General features: G+C 38.3%; 1 protein-coding gene across 19 annotated transcripts in view; it reads right to left on the bottom strand.

Moving 5' to 3' along the window:
* The window catches only part of ARPP21 (cAMP regulated phosphoprotein 21), a 146,083-nt gene that overhangs the window by 118,549 nt on the left and 9,305 nt on the right, over positions 1-18,229 (bottom strand). The gene's annotated exons all lie outside the window — the stretch shown is intronic.

Below are 18,229 nucleotides of genomic sequence, written 5' to 3'. Positions count from 1 at the left end.
AGTAAATATGCTCTATTTCAAAATGTGGTTAACACGGCCAGGGACTTTTGCAAACTTACAGATACTCCAAGTTTTAGCAGAAAACCAGCAGGAACAAATCCAAATATAATCACACACTAGCAACTCTACTGGAGAATCACTGGACTTTCAATAATGCATGACCTTCCAAAAAATCCATAAGATTGAGTGAAATCTTTCATCACATTATAGAAATGAAAAAAAATTCACTCTAAAATATCAAAACTTTTTCTTAAGAAATTCCTCTTTGTGGCTAAATGAGTAATCAACTGACCATAAAAGTTATGGTAATATCTTAAAACAAACTTAAGGGAGGACTTGAAAAACTAATTTCATAACAAAATATATTTGAAACTACCTTCAGCTGCTTTAAAGAGTTTACTTATTTTCCAAAATATTTCAGTTAAAATACTTGTATCTCTATCTTCTCCTTAAAATTAAAACTTCCAGAATGCCAGCTGGATTTCTTTTTGCTGAACAGAATTAACTGGGCCGCAGTTTTTTCCTTTTGCTATTGCCTAGGCTTCTGTGTTGCATTAGTGACTTGTCACAGCTCATACTGATGAGCATGGGCTTTCACGTGCATGTACAATGTACACAGAATAACCTGACAATCATTAATTTTCTTCCCCTAAAAGCGCAACAGGAAAGTTAATAGAACTGTTGCATACCTCAAAATAAAATAAAGTATCTAGCAGTAAGTTCAGTGCTGTAATTTACTTTTAAGCAAATACATAGTTGTCATGAATCTGAAAACTTGTGGGCACAGTATAGGTTGTCCTCTGAGTATCCAAGTAACTTCTCTTTAGGAAATTTCCATGATTTAGGAAGAACTAAGAACAGGCCTACCAGCAACTCGTGTAACTGCACCATGCAGTCTGACACATTTCAGGCTCAACTAAACTCACCAGCAAAGCTAGGTTTGTTTCAAGCTGAGAATTGTGCCAGAAAAGCCCTGATAATCAGAAACTCCTGCATGCATGGGGATCTGAACCACCTCAAGCCCATGATTTCAATAAAGCGTTACATCTAAGGGATACTTTTTGAATCAGAGACAACTAAATAGATAAACCATCAAAGAACAGTAATATTTCTGTCTTCTTTCTATCCCTGTTCTGAATCTTGGTTCTCCTGAAGAGACCTGTTGGGTTAGCTAGCCAGCTCATAGAAAACCAACATACAAGTTCGGACCTCGCTGTTAATAAAACCAAATATTCTTATGGTCATATACTATCAGTCACCTTCATCTTGACCTATAAGCAAGGAGTCTGGAAGTTGTGGCTGTCAGAGCCACTGTCTCACAGTACATCTTCCAACAACACCAATGCAAGATTATCAGCAGCTGCAAAGATAACACCTGTGAAAGCATGAAAAGCGGTGCCTGCTTTTCAAATATTTCAGATAACACCATGCTTTTAAAGTCTATTTTGTCATTTTAACTAAAATTACAAAATGAAATGGATTGCATCCTATTTGATGAGGGAAATACTTTTTAATCTGTGTGTTTATCCAGCATCCTCCACATTTTGATAGGACCTGCTCAGAGCTACTATAATAGAGGAAACAAGTCTGCCAACCAAAACGAGACAAGAACATGGAATGTATGTTTAGGGACAAAAGCAAATCCCTATTAAAACTGTAAACGTCCTATCAGCATTCTGTTAATCAATGTTAAACTGCAGTTGCTCAAACTGTAGGACAATAAAGACTCAAACATTCATTAACTTCCAAGAGAAGTTGGACACCAAAAGATCACACACCCTTATGAAAATTCCAGCTCCTTATCATAATAAGATACAACAGGATTTCTGCACTTCAACTCCAATTATACTAAATTAAACAAGATCATTGTACATGCAATACCCTGCTGTTGATTACAAACTATCCTGCTGCTCCATACGAACTCCTCTTGATTTCAATGGGAGTCACAAGAAGAGGATGATGGTAGAAAGCCTGAAGCATGATAGTAATGCTGACTCTGAAAACGAAGCTATCTTCAAACGAACAGAAATAATCAGACCCTTGCACGACCAGTTTCAGGTCAATCTTCCTGTCCCTGTAAGTGACATAAGAAAAGTCTTCATTTGGCTGACAGCTAAAACACCCAAACATCAGAACCAAATCTAACAGGGTAAAGCAAGGATGAGACTGGAAACAGGCTAAAAGGAGACAAAAACAGCCCAGGAATCCCACCACTGGACTAGTGAAGAGAGCAAGGCTTGCTATGCTGCCATAGAAGCCTGGTGATTTTAGTTAGCTTCAGCAATCACTGTGAGTTTACTTCTGCCCAGTTCAGGGTTTTAGTAAGCCCCCAACATCTACATGGTGCAGCCTCGGCAAGGGAACTGTTAATTGTACTGCAGAGCACATGAACCAAAGGCTGGCTAGATTGCAAAATGGTACAACTCTTACCAGTCGGCAAAATAGAAGTGAAATTTAAGTATCCCTTTATTTGTATTTGTAAGCCAAGAAAGTAATATTTCAATCTGTTTTTTCTAAAAACATTTATCAGAGATCATTTGGAACTTACAGAGATATAATGCAGCCATTAATGGGAGCTCACTGTTTTATACTTCTCATTTCACTGCACGCTGTTATTTATTTCTCCTTGTATTAGTTTTCATTGCCAAAACATTAAATGAAGGAGAAGGACTGGTTGCTAGGCAGAGTTCATAGGGGTACCAAGATCACATTCATGACCCGATTTTCATCACCAGTGGGCACAGGAAAAAAAAAATTACATGCAAAAGGAAAAAATACATTAATGTTGCATGTCAAAAGAGATTTTAAAAACACAGAAGTCAAGATTTTCAAAGTGATGGCTCCCACGGCATGCATAATGTGTTATAAAGAATATTCCATATTGCTATATTCTAGGTTTTATGTCTTAATACATATGTGCAATTTGGTCTAGTTATGATTGTTGTGGGAACCATAAGCAGCCATCCTGACAATTTCGTTCTCAACTGCAACGTTGTACTAATAGAGGTTGGTACTTAATCTCCTTGTTCATTTCAAAAATGAGGGAGGAAAAGATACAGGGAAACAGGGCACAAAAAAGGAAGAGGAACATTATTCTATGTATTCTAATTATTTAAGTCCATGGTGAATTTGGTATTTAAATAGAGCTGACGGTGCCAAGTGTTAGGAAAACCAGTACTTACAATACTACATTTTTACACCACTGTGCAGGCAAATCCACTATCCCTTGTATATATTACTTTGCTATGGCAACTCCAGTGCACATTGACACCAACACAGTCAGATCCCCTTTATCATGTTCCCAGTTACAATGCACCCAGCCAAGAAAAGACCTACGTCTCTCAGTCAACTTAAAGACCTTACATTTTCCATTAACAAGTCATACTAAGATCTTCTCTCGTCAAAGGGAAATTCTTCAGTCTACAATAATATGATACCAAAAATAATACTAGGTGACAATGAGTTCTGAAGATGGACAAATTCAATCTAAAGGGCAGCAATGTTCCTTTTCTCCTTATCCCCAGGAGAGACATCCGAGGTCTATGGCCTAACCTATCTTCATAACCCACGTGAGAAAACATTGTCTTGTAACTCTTGTGACATTTGCTGGTATATGTTGTTTATGCAGGTTGCATGTTTATTACTCTCCCATCCCCTTTTCATCTTCTCAGTACAGACAAAGCCTGGGAGACTGCACAACAGTTACATCAGTGGGAACTGACCAACACTTTAAGTACTACTACAACATTTCTAAATAGTAATCATTAGCATGTCTAGCTTTGGCAATCATTCTAAAACAAACAAACAAATAAACAGTAAAGCCCCCAAAACCCCACCATCTCTTGCTCAGAGAGCTTTGTGTTACATATATAAGCTTTGCAGTTCCCCTCCCCACAACCCTGTGTTTCCCACACATTTAGACACAGAATACTTATTAAAGAGCAGAAAATTCTAGCCACTGGAGAGTCTTCCCTTGTCTCTTTTGTCCTACAAATATATCCAAACACACTACTGCCTTCTGGAACCTCAAATTTCAAAGCTACAAAAGGCTAAGACTGACCTAATTTTCATTCAGAAGTGTCTCTGAAGAACAAAGAATAGAGAGGGAATGTACTGCTTTTTTTTTTTTTTTCCTTCATCGGATTTTTCCCAATCCTTATCCACATCATTACCACCTTAAATCCAGAAAAGTTTTAGCCTGCCTCTAGCCTAAGTGGAGATCTAAGAATAAAAGGTCTAAGGCTCTTTACATTTGTATATGACTACGGCCAAAGACAGGTGCAAAGGCTGCCAAATGTAATTGCTGGCAGGTTACTTTATGCCTAGTGTTGCATTTTTTTGTTATACAACCAAAGGTTAGAATTTGAAAGATTAATGGTCTCCTAAAAGACATTGCCTCATTGAACTGCCCAAACTTCAATTGTCGGGTTCAACAAAGGCTCTTCCTCCTTTCTTGGAAACCTTTGTTCTGGGAAACATTTAGACCTCACAAAAATCAAAATGCCAAGGCACTGATAGAGTAGAAAAATACTGAGACAGACTAACCAGCCTCCCGCAAACATACCAGTTGCTCAAAAGCTCAGAATGAAACAAGGCAGGATTTCAAGTGCCAACTGAACGATACCTGTCCTAGTCATACTAGTCCACCAAACCCCACAACTCTCTCAAACATACTTGTGTTGACCAATAAAAATTCGACTTTTAGAAACAAAAAACATACCCCAAAATATTTACCCACCTAGACGCACATATTTACAGAATCAAGCTTCCTTCCCTGCAAGTGGCTTGTCACCAGTTTTATAAAAATCAAAGAAAGGATAGCTACGTCAGAAGAAAGTCAACGATGGATCTTTTCAATGATGGTTCTAAAACCAACATGAAGGAAAAGCCCAGAACTTGTAAATATTCCGTCTACCATGTGCAATTCTGCTCTACACTGCCCAAAGCACACTTGACCGGGGTGCCACGATAAGAAGTTTTAATACTTATCAAGATTGACCTGATTCTTGGCTATCTTGCCTTCTACCCAAAAATTCTGCACCTCTTGCGTTCTGACTACAACCAGAGCATGACAAGATTATCGTTCTGGAGGCTCTGGCATATAATCATTTTCATACTTCAGACAGCCTAAGAAACGAAGTATCTAACATTTCAGTACATTGCATGTGCATAAATGGGACATGTCAGTTTTCAATTTACATGGCTGCCTAAAAATACTCTTCTCATCTTATGATATACAGAACAAAGATTATCAAAAAGGTTACTGAGCAGAGAAGAAAACCAGGAAAGAAAACACAAAGTAAAACAAGAGTTTCAAAGGTATTCTCACTCCTATAACTTTCTACAAACCAATTAATCTTTATCATAATAAAGGTACAAATTTGAAGACATAGCATTTACCAATGAATGCTTCTCACTCACTGTCAGAAACAATGTGCCTTATGTTCCTGGGGGAAAAAAAACAACAAAACAACCACCACCACTGATGCTGCAAACACATCTGCCTCCCATGCTCTGTTTGGCTGCATGAACATGTATCTCTGTCTTTATTTCTCTGTCTGCCTCCCACCTATGCCTGTTCAATGTAACTGACCCTTTTTTCAGCATGTGGTTCTAAAAAGAGAAGAGTTTAATAAGCCTTTGATCTTGGCCATAAAATCTAGACACTCATGTAAAACATAACTCTTACAGTTATTCAATTAGGGAGGCTAGAATCAGTATTTTAAAATAATTTGTAAGACTTCTCTCCTCCTCAGAGGGCTTTTCAATACAAAAAAACTTCTGAAGCATGAAGTCTCAGACCAAACAGAAATAATTAAGAGAGGCAGTTCCCATATTTTTAGAAGTACAGGACACGCAGCTATCCAAGCACTGTTCACAGAACACCGTAAGATGGCTTGCATGCTGCTGGTAGGGCACACACTACTAGAAGACCTCCTCTGGAGGACATTCTTTCACTTCCCTTCATTATCAGATGTCTTACTATTATCCTCTGTACTGTAAGAAAGATCTCTCAGGTTATTTAACTTCTGCATAGCCACTTTTTTGGGGGTTGCCAAAGGTTCAAATGCAATAAGGAGAAACCTGTCTCAATTTCAGTGTCAGTGATTTTCTCAATATGCAAACATATAATACCTTGTAGCAATTGATTCTGATATCAGACTGCACTGACTTCTGGCCACAGCAGAATTAACAATATTTCAACTGAAGTTGTGATTGGCAAAGCTACTGTTCAACCTCCCCACACCACAGCCTTATGTGGTTGCTGGCTGTAATTCCACCCGTGTATTATACACCCTATCAGGGGCCTCAAGATCAGCTTACCTTCCTCTATGCTGAAAATACTCTGCTGCTTTCCACTGAAATCAAAGCTCTTCTCATTTAAGTCCAAACATTTGCATGAGCAACCTCACAAAACTAACCAAAACATGAAAAGGCATTTAAACATTTTTTTTCACATTCTCTGAAAGTAAAAACACCCAAATAATTTTCTTTTACATCCGCTTCTTCAGTTTTTATAATCTCTTATGGAGTAAGGCTTGTTGACTTACTATGCTAAATATTTGTAGCAATCCAAGTATGTGAACCAGTACTGTACAAGAATGAATTTCATATACCTAGTTAGAATCTCTTACAATTCAGACGGGGGGTGGGGAGGAAGGGAAAACAAAAAAATAAAAGAAAATAATTACATAGTAATATAAAGCCTGAGGTCTGAAGGGATAATTTAAGTACATTAAATTTATTTCTGTTTCAAGAGACACAACATAAAACTTCTTTCAATGGTCTTTAGTTCCTCTGCCAAGCACTTCTCTGACTACGTTCCAGATTCAAAATTACCTCCCAGGAGAGTATCTCAGGTTGGAGCTTGCTTTCATTGTTTCTGGGTTTGCTCCTATATTATAGATTATTGGTTCCAGATGTAAACTGGCCATGGTAAAAAAAAAACTTAAAACTACCACAATTTTGTCTTCTTGGTCCTTTAGGAGATTCTATAGGAAACGAAGAGACTCAATTTGCTTTTCATATATGGACTGTCTCTTGGGGAAGTCTGATCTCAAGGATGCACCATAAAACTCACAGACCCCTTTCTCTCCTGAAATGCACGGCTGTGGACACTTCTTACTGCTCCAGTTCGGTGAAAGCACTGAATATTTATTTGATACTTCAGAATCTTTGACTATATTTATAAAATAAAGGAACAAAAGAAGCTGACCGGGGCCCCTCTTTTTAAAATGAAAAGTGATATTACTATATTGATTTTTTGTTTTCTCTTTTTTGGCAAACGCCACATTACACATGTATGTAACCGATGTGTAAATGTGATTTTTTTCAGAACCAGAAATGCCATTAGTTTACCTGGTTAAAGTTAACCTAATAATTTTTATTCCTTCCTTCTATCTTCACACTATTTTAATGCTCACGATCACAGTGAATGCAAAAATGTAGTTGCAGTGAAGCACAGCTGAGCATCATATATATATCATCTATACATACAAGAAATCTGGGCATGAGAAAAACAAGGCAAAACAAGTCACTGAACAATGACTGGAGTCGTATTTATTTTCACATGGTTCTGTGGAAGCTAATGTCAGCTGAGTATCATCCTACTGGGGACAAATGGGTAGTGACGTCCTGTAACCACTGACACGCACATAATTTAACAATAAAACATTCACAACTGTTTTAGTAGATCAGACCTAAGTTTTTTGGAGCATTAAGTCCTAAAGAAATACACATGCAGGCTAAATAGTGACACACACGGAAGACTATGCTTCTGACACACTATGGACAAGTTTACTGAATGCAAGTGTACCTTTATCTGTTTAGATGATGAATATACATTCTCATCAGACAATCAGAAAACGAACACAACATCCTGTAACTCAATCTATACTTCACCATAGCAGGAAAGCATTGTCTTTTGGCTATACTGGCCAATATAAAAGGTTTTATCAGGCAATCTTACCTCTCAAAGAGCAAATTAATGCTAAATACATTAATGTTTTACTGCTGCCACAGGCTTATTTTATTACCAAAACTGGCTTTGGAATTTATGCCTCTAGCCATCTGGTTTTTGTAAAATTTAAAACACATTACAGATTTTTGACAACATAAGAAACTATTAAAGAAGTGAACAAAGAACTCTCTATAACAGGGAAGCTTCTCTGGAACAGACAAGCAAGACAGAACAGGCATAGGGGTGTTCCCTGGTTCACAGAGGTGTAGGAAACTGATAATCTCACAGTATCAGAAATATCAAAAAACACAAAGGAACTTAAGGACAGAGAAACAGGGTGTTACTAAAAACAAAAAGAAAAAAGCTGGCTGCAGCTAGCTCCAGCAAGCAGAAAACTAAAATTTCCAGTAGTTAGAAAAAAACTTGGAGACCAGGAGAGGCACGATGCTCCATGGCAGCTGGAAGGAAGTATAACTCCTGTTTTAAATCAAACCCTTCTTTTATGTTGAGAACAAAACTGGAAGAGCAAATAACACACTTGTCCAAGCCACTCATCCATGGCTGGTATCTCCTTGGACAAGCAGGGAAACAGGGGATGCAGCCTCTGGGTACCTGCTGCACAGCAGTCAAAACTGCTCCTCACAGTGAACCTACAGCGGCAAGGAGAAAGACTGCAAAAAAGCCTAAAGCTAATGGCACGGAGCAGTTATAAGCGAATGATTATGTGCTTTAAGAAGAAAAAAGAAAAATTATGTTATCACCCAAAAGCCACAGATTTAAGCAGTGTATAAGCCAGTGACACGAAGAATTGGTTGTCTCAGTACACAAACTTCAGTCACGTCCAGGCCACATCCAAGTGTGAAACTGTGATGCCACAGAAGTCAGTGGAAGTTTTAAAGGTAAAAGCCAGGACCTCTCACACACACAGAGCACAGCAAACCAGACAGGGTCTGGCTTTAAGACACTTCTGTATGCCAGCCTCCCTCCAGAAAAACCCTGTCAAGTGAGAAATAACAGATTCTAATGCAAAGTAAGTGTCTCAAGATAAAGTCCAAACAGAGATGTAAAAGGCAATTAAATTCTATTGTATACCTATGCAATCATTACAATATCATATATTATCATAACACACTTAAAAAGCTGTTTAGAAAAACATTTAAATTCTAACAATAAACCACATAAATAAAGGATTCATTTAAAATTGCAATTATTTTAGAATCACAGCTCTATCAGGAAAACTAGTATTTTTGAAACATTGAATGGAACTTAGCACAGGGAAATATAAATAATTATTGTTTATTAAAGGGGGAAGACCTTTTATAAACACTCTACACAAAGATAAAGGCACAAGAGGGAAATTCACATGCCTGTAACAAAACAGGTCAATTCTACTTTGTAACTTTTTCAAAAGCTTCCCCCTCAAAATGTTTTGTCTATTGACCTGCAAAATAATAAACTACCTACTTCAGCGAAAGCTACACGCAACACAAATCTGTCATTTGTGGATGCATTCTTTTTACTTGTACATATCATCAGGTTTTTTTAAAAAAACAACAAACCAACACATTGTTTGAAAAACTATCCTGGCAAGGGCTAACCCTGAATACCTGCTATACATAAGCACATATTTCTACACATAGAATACAAAATAAACCAGTTGAAAGAAACCTATCTATTCATTTGAGCTTTGCCTCAGGTACTAAAAATCTTAAACTTTAACATGGTTGTGACGCTCTTTTTTTTAAAAAAAAAAAAAAACACAAACCACACCACATGGTGACTTGTCTTTCAAATTCTGTTTATCTTGTAACTGTGCAAATTCTTCAACATTGTCACTTGCTAAAACTGCCAGAAACCTGTTATTGCATGATTTGTCTGGAAAAGAATTACTAAATAAAGGCAGTAATACCCAACAGTGACAGTGGAGAGTAACAGCAGCAACAGGGAAGTGAGCATCTTCATATTCACTGTGGATTGAAGGCATACCCAGAAGTAATAACTGTGACTGAACTAACTTGTGAAAGTACCATAATTTGATTGTATCTGCCAACAGAGGCAAAATGTATACTCCTATAGTGCCTCTTTATTATAAAAGATGCTGAAATGCCACAATCACTAATTAAGGAGAAACAACACACTGCGGGAATAAGCACAAAAAGTGAGCATTTCCTTCCAGGTGAGGAGACACTGAGGAATACAGAGGTTAAATGAGCAGTGAAATTGGTCAAAACAAGATCTAGAAGGGTAACCAGCATCCTTTTCCCCAGGTACATAGAATTGTTTAGGTTAGAAAAGACCTTTAAGATCCTCAAGTCCAACCGTTAACCCAGCACTGCCAAGTCCACCGCTAAACCATGTCCCTAAGTGCTACATCTACAGGTCTATCAAATATCTGCAGGAATGGTGATTCAACCACTTCCCTGGGCAGCCTGTTCCAACACCTGACAACCCTTTCAGTGAAGAAGTGTTTGCTAATATCCAATCTGAACTCCCCTGGCATAACTTGAGGCCATTCCCTCTTGTCCTATTGCTTGCTACTTGGACAAGAGACCAACATGCACCTCACTACAGTTCTCCAGTGCCTTCCATCCTACAGTGCCCCCTTTAAACCCAGACACTCTTGTGGCAGGTAGTGAACATGCATGTATGAAAAGGAGCCACTAATGAACAGTAAGCATATTTACAAATACTTTTTGTTTATACATGAAGATACAGGGCATGTGACAAGAAACCTAGAAGCTCAGCACTTCTAACAGCAGCATTAATGATCAGAAAAAAACCTTCCATGCTTCTTTTGTACGATCTCCTGAAGCACATTACAATTATGTAGCCTCTAGATCAAACCGTTTTAGGAACTACTACTATAACATGGTAGGTAAAAAAGTGAAAGTGCAAGAGAAATGCTTTTGTTTATGCAAAATTCTGTCTACATGATCCATTCTGCTATAAATCTAATTAAACTGAAATAGCACTTACAAGTAATTTATAATAATGGCTCAGATTCATCTCCTAAGAGTAATGAACAGAAGTAAGCAGCATGCAAGGCTGCACTGTAACACTGACAAACACAGGGAAAAACAGGCAGTCATATCAGCATCTAAATACAGACGTGATGGCGTTTTCGTTATTTACAAACACAGCATTGAAAGTGGACTGCTGTTCTTCATTTTCCTTCTACTAGCCTGATCAGCAGTGCCTACACTGCTCACACCATCTTTTTTTATTTCATTTACACAGGAGGAGTATTTCTCTGGGGTATCTTGAGGCTTGAGTACCTCAGCTGTACACCCATTAAAGCACACTACAGAGTATCTGTGCAAACTGAAGAAGGCAATCTGTAAGGACAATCAGCTCAATTTAACTTCTAGTCTGCTTTTGTTACCCAAGTTACAATTCACTGCCAGTGCTTTTCAAAGCCTTGCTGGGAATATTCATTTATACCACAGGTTTTATCCTCACTGTCTACCATGTGGTACAACCACCACCATGTTGTACAGACGTACTTTGGATCACTGCAGTTAGTTGTTGGACAGCTTACTTTTCATTGGGGAGCGCAAATGGTGCTGAAAGCGCATTAAAAAAAAAAAAAAAAAACAACAAAAAACCCCACCACAACACCACCATTCCTTCGTTTTCTTCCTCTGTTCAATCCTCAAATTAATATTTGTTTAAAAGTTTCACGCTGATGAGAGATGGCTGGCTGCCTGTTCTCCTTCCCAAGGGATATCCATGCTTCTTAAAGCTGAGCATGAGGAAGGGAAATTCAGTGCTGGAAAATGTGAGGAATAATAAACAATAGGGATTTCTATTGCTCTAATACCTTTCTCTGAGTTACTGCATCATAGTAGACCATTCCCCTCTTGAAAGTGTTTTGTGTTACTTGCTCACAACATACCCATTTGCTTTTTGGAAAGCGCATTTTTGGGGAAAGCTGGGTTTTGTGAGGGTATTGGTATGGCATACAGCTCACCGACTGATACTATCTGTAGCATTTGAATTTGTAGCTATTCCCACTGTCAGAAAAGCCCCTTTGTAAGACAAATATTTTTAAAGGTGTTTACTGGAAAAGAGTAACTCAAAATTATTCCAATAACTTCAGGCAGGCATTTGGAAGTACTGAAAATCTGTGCCCTTCCTGAAAAAAAAACCCCAAACAAACCCAAAAACCAAACCAGGACAAAAAACTGTCATGGTATTTCACTGTCTATATGACAAATACTTCAGAAGGCAGCAGCCCTGTTTACCTGCTAGTGACCCAACAAATGCATCCTCTCTCTTGGCAGACTACTTAGCCAATTTATAAAAGGATCGGTCTCCTTTTGTTTCTTGAAGCAAACAGATATTTTATGACTATCACACCCATCACCTATAGGCTATGTGGGGCAGAGAGGAAAAGGTCTCCAATGGCCCATTTACCACTGCTGAACTTTTTCCCCATACACACACTTCACAGCCAGGCATCAGTGGAGGAAGGTCTCCTACAGAGCCAGGTACTCTTACAGCGTCTTCCTCCTCGTCTTAAACTTGGGGGGTTTCTTGTTTGTTTGCTTTTCACCACATCTTGTCTTTACTGGGATGCCAGAAAAAATAATGTTTTAATCAATAGTTTCTTTTCATTTAGCTGACACTAGTGAGCACAAGCACGGGGATTGTCAAGACTGCATTCTGCATCTACAGTCATTTTGGTGGGCTTAAAAACACAAAGGAACGTTACTTTTATAGCAGCTTCCTGTGCCACATAACAGGAGTTCACCTGTTCCAATGTCTGAATTGGCAGAAAGCTAAAAATAAATGTTTTGCCTGTCTATCTTGCAAATGTAATCTAGCTGTTCTCCTATTCACTGCACTGGAAAGGCAGTTTAGCAGCAGATCGGCAATGCAGTCATTTGGGAAACATCCCAGGCTTAGCTTTACTCAGCGATATAAATGTCATATCTCAAACTTAAGTGACCACAAAATATGTGAATGCACATTTTGGAAGGATCTTTTAGCAACATCAGCTTCCTGCTACAGAAACAGAATCCAGTTGCAGATTTCTCCGAGTTGCAGCAATAAGGTTATATGAACTAACATTTTCATACCTTTAATTGCAAGGATTAAGACTAGAGAATTAAGTCAATAAAAGCAAGAGCTTTCCTTCAGTCAACTTAAACCTAGGCTACAGGAAAACACAAGTCCATTTCACTGCATTCCAGGTCTGTGATATTACAGACATATACACATATGCTGTTAAAAAATCAAAACATCACCTCCTTATCAAAAAGCTGAACTAAAGGATTCAGTTATCACTGAGTACATGGAGGAGCATTGGCACCGTTATTCATGGAATAAATGACTTGTTAGTATGACATCCCTCTGAAACATGGAATGACTCCACATAGCACAGAATTTTGTCTTTCAGTGGTGAGAGATTTCTTCACTTCAGTGCTGCTCGAGAGATAACAGCACTGACCGTCCACCAGTCTGGAGATCAACCCATTAAAAAAAAAAATAAAAAAAAATCAGTTCATAACTGATATACATCATCAGTTCAGACTGCTGCCATCATTCCATTAGGTTTCGGAATACTCAGAATGGTACTTTCATAGTAAACTGACAGTACAGCGGACTGTTAGGGAACTAGGCCCTAATGGCAATCAGATTACTGAAAAACAAAGAAGTGAATTAAATCTGTAATTGGCAGCTAAACACATGTACCTCTCAACAAAATGTAGGGGGGGGTGGGGAAAGATTGGATTCCCAGTTAAAAGAAAATAAAACATTAAACTTTCAGACAACAGCAGTAAGCCATGCTCCTTCAAATACATCAGTCTTCCATTTCAGTGAGAAATTTCAGCCATCAGTTCCTTTACTTCCCTGTCTTTACAAGGGGCTTCTATCTATGCATTTCACAAAAATGATTTAGTATAGATCCTCAAATGCAGACAACTAGATGTCTTCGTAACTATCTTTAAAATCAGTCTCCTCCACTTTTGACCAGGATCTGTGGCTATGCAATCATTATAATTAAAGTGATGAGAAGAATATGTAACCTTCAGCTTTTGGTGCAGTTTCCAAGCTTATTCAACAAGCATCCAGACATGAAATATGTAATAATTCTCCATGTAAGAACACCATTCATTTTTCCCTCTTTTCATTGTGCAACCCAGTAACACAGTAAACTGCAGCCAATGAACTGCATTAGGTGCTAATGCCTGCTGCTCACACCACGGACAGCAGCCCATCTGAAAGGGCACAGGGCCAACATGTAAAAAAAGTCTTCGGCAACACACACTGTCAAAGGCACTTAATTTTGTGTCATTTCCATTATGCTTTATTTCCTAAGAGCTGATAAATATTAAATTTATTTTAAATATTACTAATTTGAGGGAAAAAAAAACCCTACATAAATAGACTGGGATTTTAGAATGCAATATATTCCAGGAGCTTCAAATGTACACGTTTCTGTGGTCCCCAACGGGACCCAGGGACACTGCTGTGAGTTGCACACATGAAGAAGTTCAAAAGCACAAGGTCTTCTTGATTCCAGCACAAACCCTTTTGTTTCACAGATGCAATCAGAGCTGTTTTGGCACTCCCTCCTTAAGAGGCATCAAAACAAAGTCCAAGAGATTTGGGAACCTGCATATTTTGAATAACGATAATATGCATTATATTACATGTTTTGTTATAAACTGACTGTCCAGATATCAACACAATTAAATTACTTTTTAAAGTGCAGTACTATATGATGAATAAATCAAAGTTTTCAGCCATTTCAAACAGGGGCAACTGATGTAGACTGAGGAAAGAAGAAAAAGCTGGGAAATGCGAGCAAATGATGAAAACCCAAGAAAAGTCAGAAAGGTCAGTTTAATAGAGGAAAGTTCACACTAGGGGCACACCTTACAAAAGCGAAGGGCCCGTATGAAGAATGGTCAGATGATGTAAGGAGCAGAACAGAGACAAACGATGTATACATGGAAACAGGCAGGAACGAGGCAGAGACATAAACGCTTAAAACATACATCAAGAAACAAAACATGGAAAGAGCTTCTATTAGGACTGCACTGAATTCCTCTAATATTTCAGTTCCTGCGCTTTCAGCAACCTTTAAATCAGGGCTACGGACTGGTTTTAAGGAAGATCCCTTGCGTGTACATTACACTTAAGGATGCAGTAAGTCTCCTAACTTCAGTGTGCTTTACTTCACACACATTGCTGTTGCCAGAAGAATAGAACATTAGCTCCCCTCCATATTTTTTATTTTCTCTGCTGAGGTTGTAAGACTACTTGAAATTATCTCCATTTTCCCAGTTTTACACTGCTTAATAGCACCTCAAGTTACTGGCCCCAAAATAAACCATCAGAGGTAAAAAAATGGAGCCTCGGAATTCCTTTTATTAAAATCATCTGTCTGGCAGTGAACAGACATCAAAATTGCTTGTACATGCAGCTGATGTTCTGAGAGGCGCTGGTATGTTACACCATCACCTGCCAGCCTCATTCCAACTACTGAGCATAGGTAATAAATGACATTACATTCCAGGGGAACATTTAACTATGCATCAGAAGTACTTGGGTCACTTATGCTCCTCTTGTTGTGACCTCAAGTCAATGCAAATCTAGCAAGCACGTTCCCGTGCCGTAGAATTTGACATAACACACAACGGAATTGCTCGGTTTGCTGTCATTTTTTTAGGCAAGCCAAAGACTCAGGTATCACTGCAGTTACCCTCAAAGTACTGAAGTAATAACAGATTTCATTTTTCCACATACTGAAATGGTGCTGTTTAATCAATAAAATGTTTTGTTAAGAAGTACCTATATTTTACTGTCTTGTTTTCTGACACACTCTTATACAGATAGTTTTATTACAGATGGCTTTGAAGTACCTGACAACATTAATAAAGATGTGACACAAGTGTATGTTATTAAATAAACACAAACAGGAATAGGCGCCAAAAGAATCTACATTTTGACTTTCACTGCCTGGACATTGAGCATAACTAATGTAGAAAACAGCAGCAATTATTTTAACATACAGCTCTCTAAGAAATGATCTGCAGAGGAAAAATTATAATTAGCCTTCGTGAGTACAAATTACGTTCTCTGTTCTCCTTCCTGAAAAAAACCCTGAGGAGTAACAAACACATCAAAGAAACATGCGGGCTTTGAAAGAGGTAGGTGCTTGCCGCATCTTCCTCCCGCATTGCGGAAACGATCACAACGAAAGACTGAGCGGACAGGGAGTCTTGCAGAAACCACAGCCCCACGACTATGGCTACATGGTTACCGGTAGCATAACCACAGGTAGCCAAAATCTGCATCAGGATCTGTGTCTCAATCTGCTCTTTTCTACCAATCTTTCTCCATTAATACAAAGCCCTTTACAGAAAGGTGTGAGTTTATGTAGTCATGGGGCACATTATGCTATTTCAGTAAATACCTAACTAATTTATGAGCTTATAGCATGCCAAGACAAGAGCTATTAAGGACAGAAACCAATTTATTCTCATAGAACTGGCTACATACTACTAAGCCCACGATCTTGCATGCCTCCCCAGGACTCACCCACCAGCTTCACACACTGACATTAAGCCAGGCTAAGATGCACCATCCCAGCGCCCGCTGCCTTGTAGCTGCCCTCAGACCCTGGCAACAATTTCGTTATCTTCCTTTTTCTCTTCTGCCAGGTAGGTGGCAGAAAGGAGCAATACCGCAACAGCAAAATCAGAAGACGTAAATCATTTACAATTCCTGTAACCTCAGATTTGAGGAGATCAAGTGTGATTGCAGAGGAGTAGTCACTTTGTCCTGATCCTTCACGCAAAGACAGGGATCACAGTGCACACATCAGAAATTTTTAATTATTTTCTTTTTAAATCAGAAAACAAATTATACTGAAAGGAGGCTACACATCTATATATGTTCTCAGGGTAATTCAAAACTCCAGTTACTTAATCTTCAGAGAATACCTCCTGAAAGCCCTCCTTCCCTTTGCCGTCCTCCTACATCTGATGCCACATAACCTGATTTCACATTACAAGCAGTACTAGCGCCGTTAATCCTCCTTTATGCCCCTTACCCCACCACTCCCTTCCCTCAGCCTCTGATTTTGAGATGATTGCTTCAAGAAGCGGGTCGTTCAAGGACTTCTTTCAAATGCTGTCATTCTTATCAGTATGCAGATTAAACAAAAGTTACATTATCCATCAGTAATAATTCATTGTCTTCATTATCTAACAGGATTCTTATGCTGCTTGCCACAGTTCTTGTCAATAGAGACCACTCCATTTCGCTGCTCAGATGCAAAACAGATTGCTATACCATAGTGGAAAAGCACATTGAGATACATAAAGCTAGTAAGTACAATGCATTTTCCAATTCAGTTAGACTTGTTTTCTATGAATTAAAGTTCCTCAAAAATCATACCTGAATTAAACATAGCTTCATTATCAATTTCCTCATAATAGCATATGTTATGAAACACAGCATTTTAAGATGCCTTAAGTTACTCACTATGCTTTCCTTTCAGATCTACATTCACAATTCTTTATTTTGTCGATAGGAGAAAGCTCTGAATTTTTCTTAAAGGAACAAACCCGAAAGCATGAAAGTCTGACCTCCTCACTTCAGATTTCATGGCTTATAAAGTACACAAATAATAAAGCTACCAGACATTTCCCGGGCTTACGTTAAAATCTGTAGGGAACCTTTAGAGTGGACCAATTTATTTGATGTGTTTCTCCTACAGCCTTTATGACACAATAAACATTTCTGACTCCATGACAAATACTTTATAATACATTAAGCAAACTCATTCAAACTATTCTAAATGTTATGCCAATGGCAGTGTATTTAGAAATGGAACAGTCGCTTGAAAATGGAAAAACCTTAAAGTTTAGTTTAAGCCACTGCAATTTACAATTTACTTTTGTGCAACTGAAGGCAAAGCATTTCAAATTAAGTTCAATGGCACAAACATCCAAAAAGCACGAAGTAGGCATATTCTCCAGAAGCACATCACACTGTACTTATTTCACGAGAGCATCACCACCAAAGTCGGCTACCCAGTAAAACTTCCCATTGAACTCCATATTAATTAGCATGGAGCATTTAACTACATAACGATGGAATTGTATTTCTAACATGCTTCTAATCACTACAGTTTGTCTGCATTAGCTTCATTCAGCTGAAAAGCCTTGCCACCTCCCTTTACTCAGGAACCAACTGTGCTAAGTTTCCTCACAGCAGACAAAGCATTACACCATGAGAAGCTCTGCAAGT

This window comes from Falco biarmicus, chromosome 4, assembly GCF_023638135.1.
Source record: "Falco biarmicus isolate bFalBia1 chromosome 4, bFalBia1.pri, whole genome shotgun sequence".
Lineage (NCBI taxonomy): Eukaryota > Metazoa > Chordata > Aves > Falconiformes > Falconidae > Falco > Falco biarmicus.
This window is presented reverse-complemented; position numbering and strand designations above follow the sequence as displayed.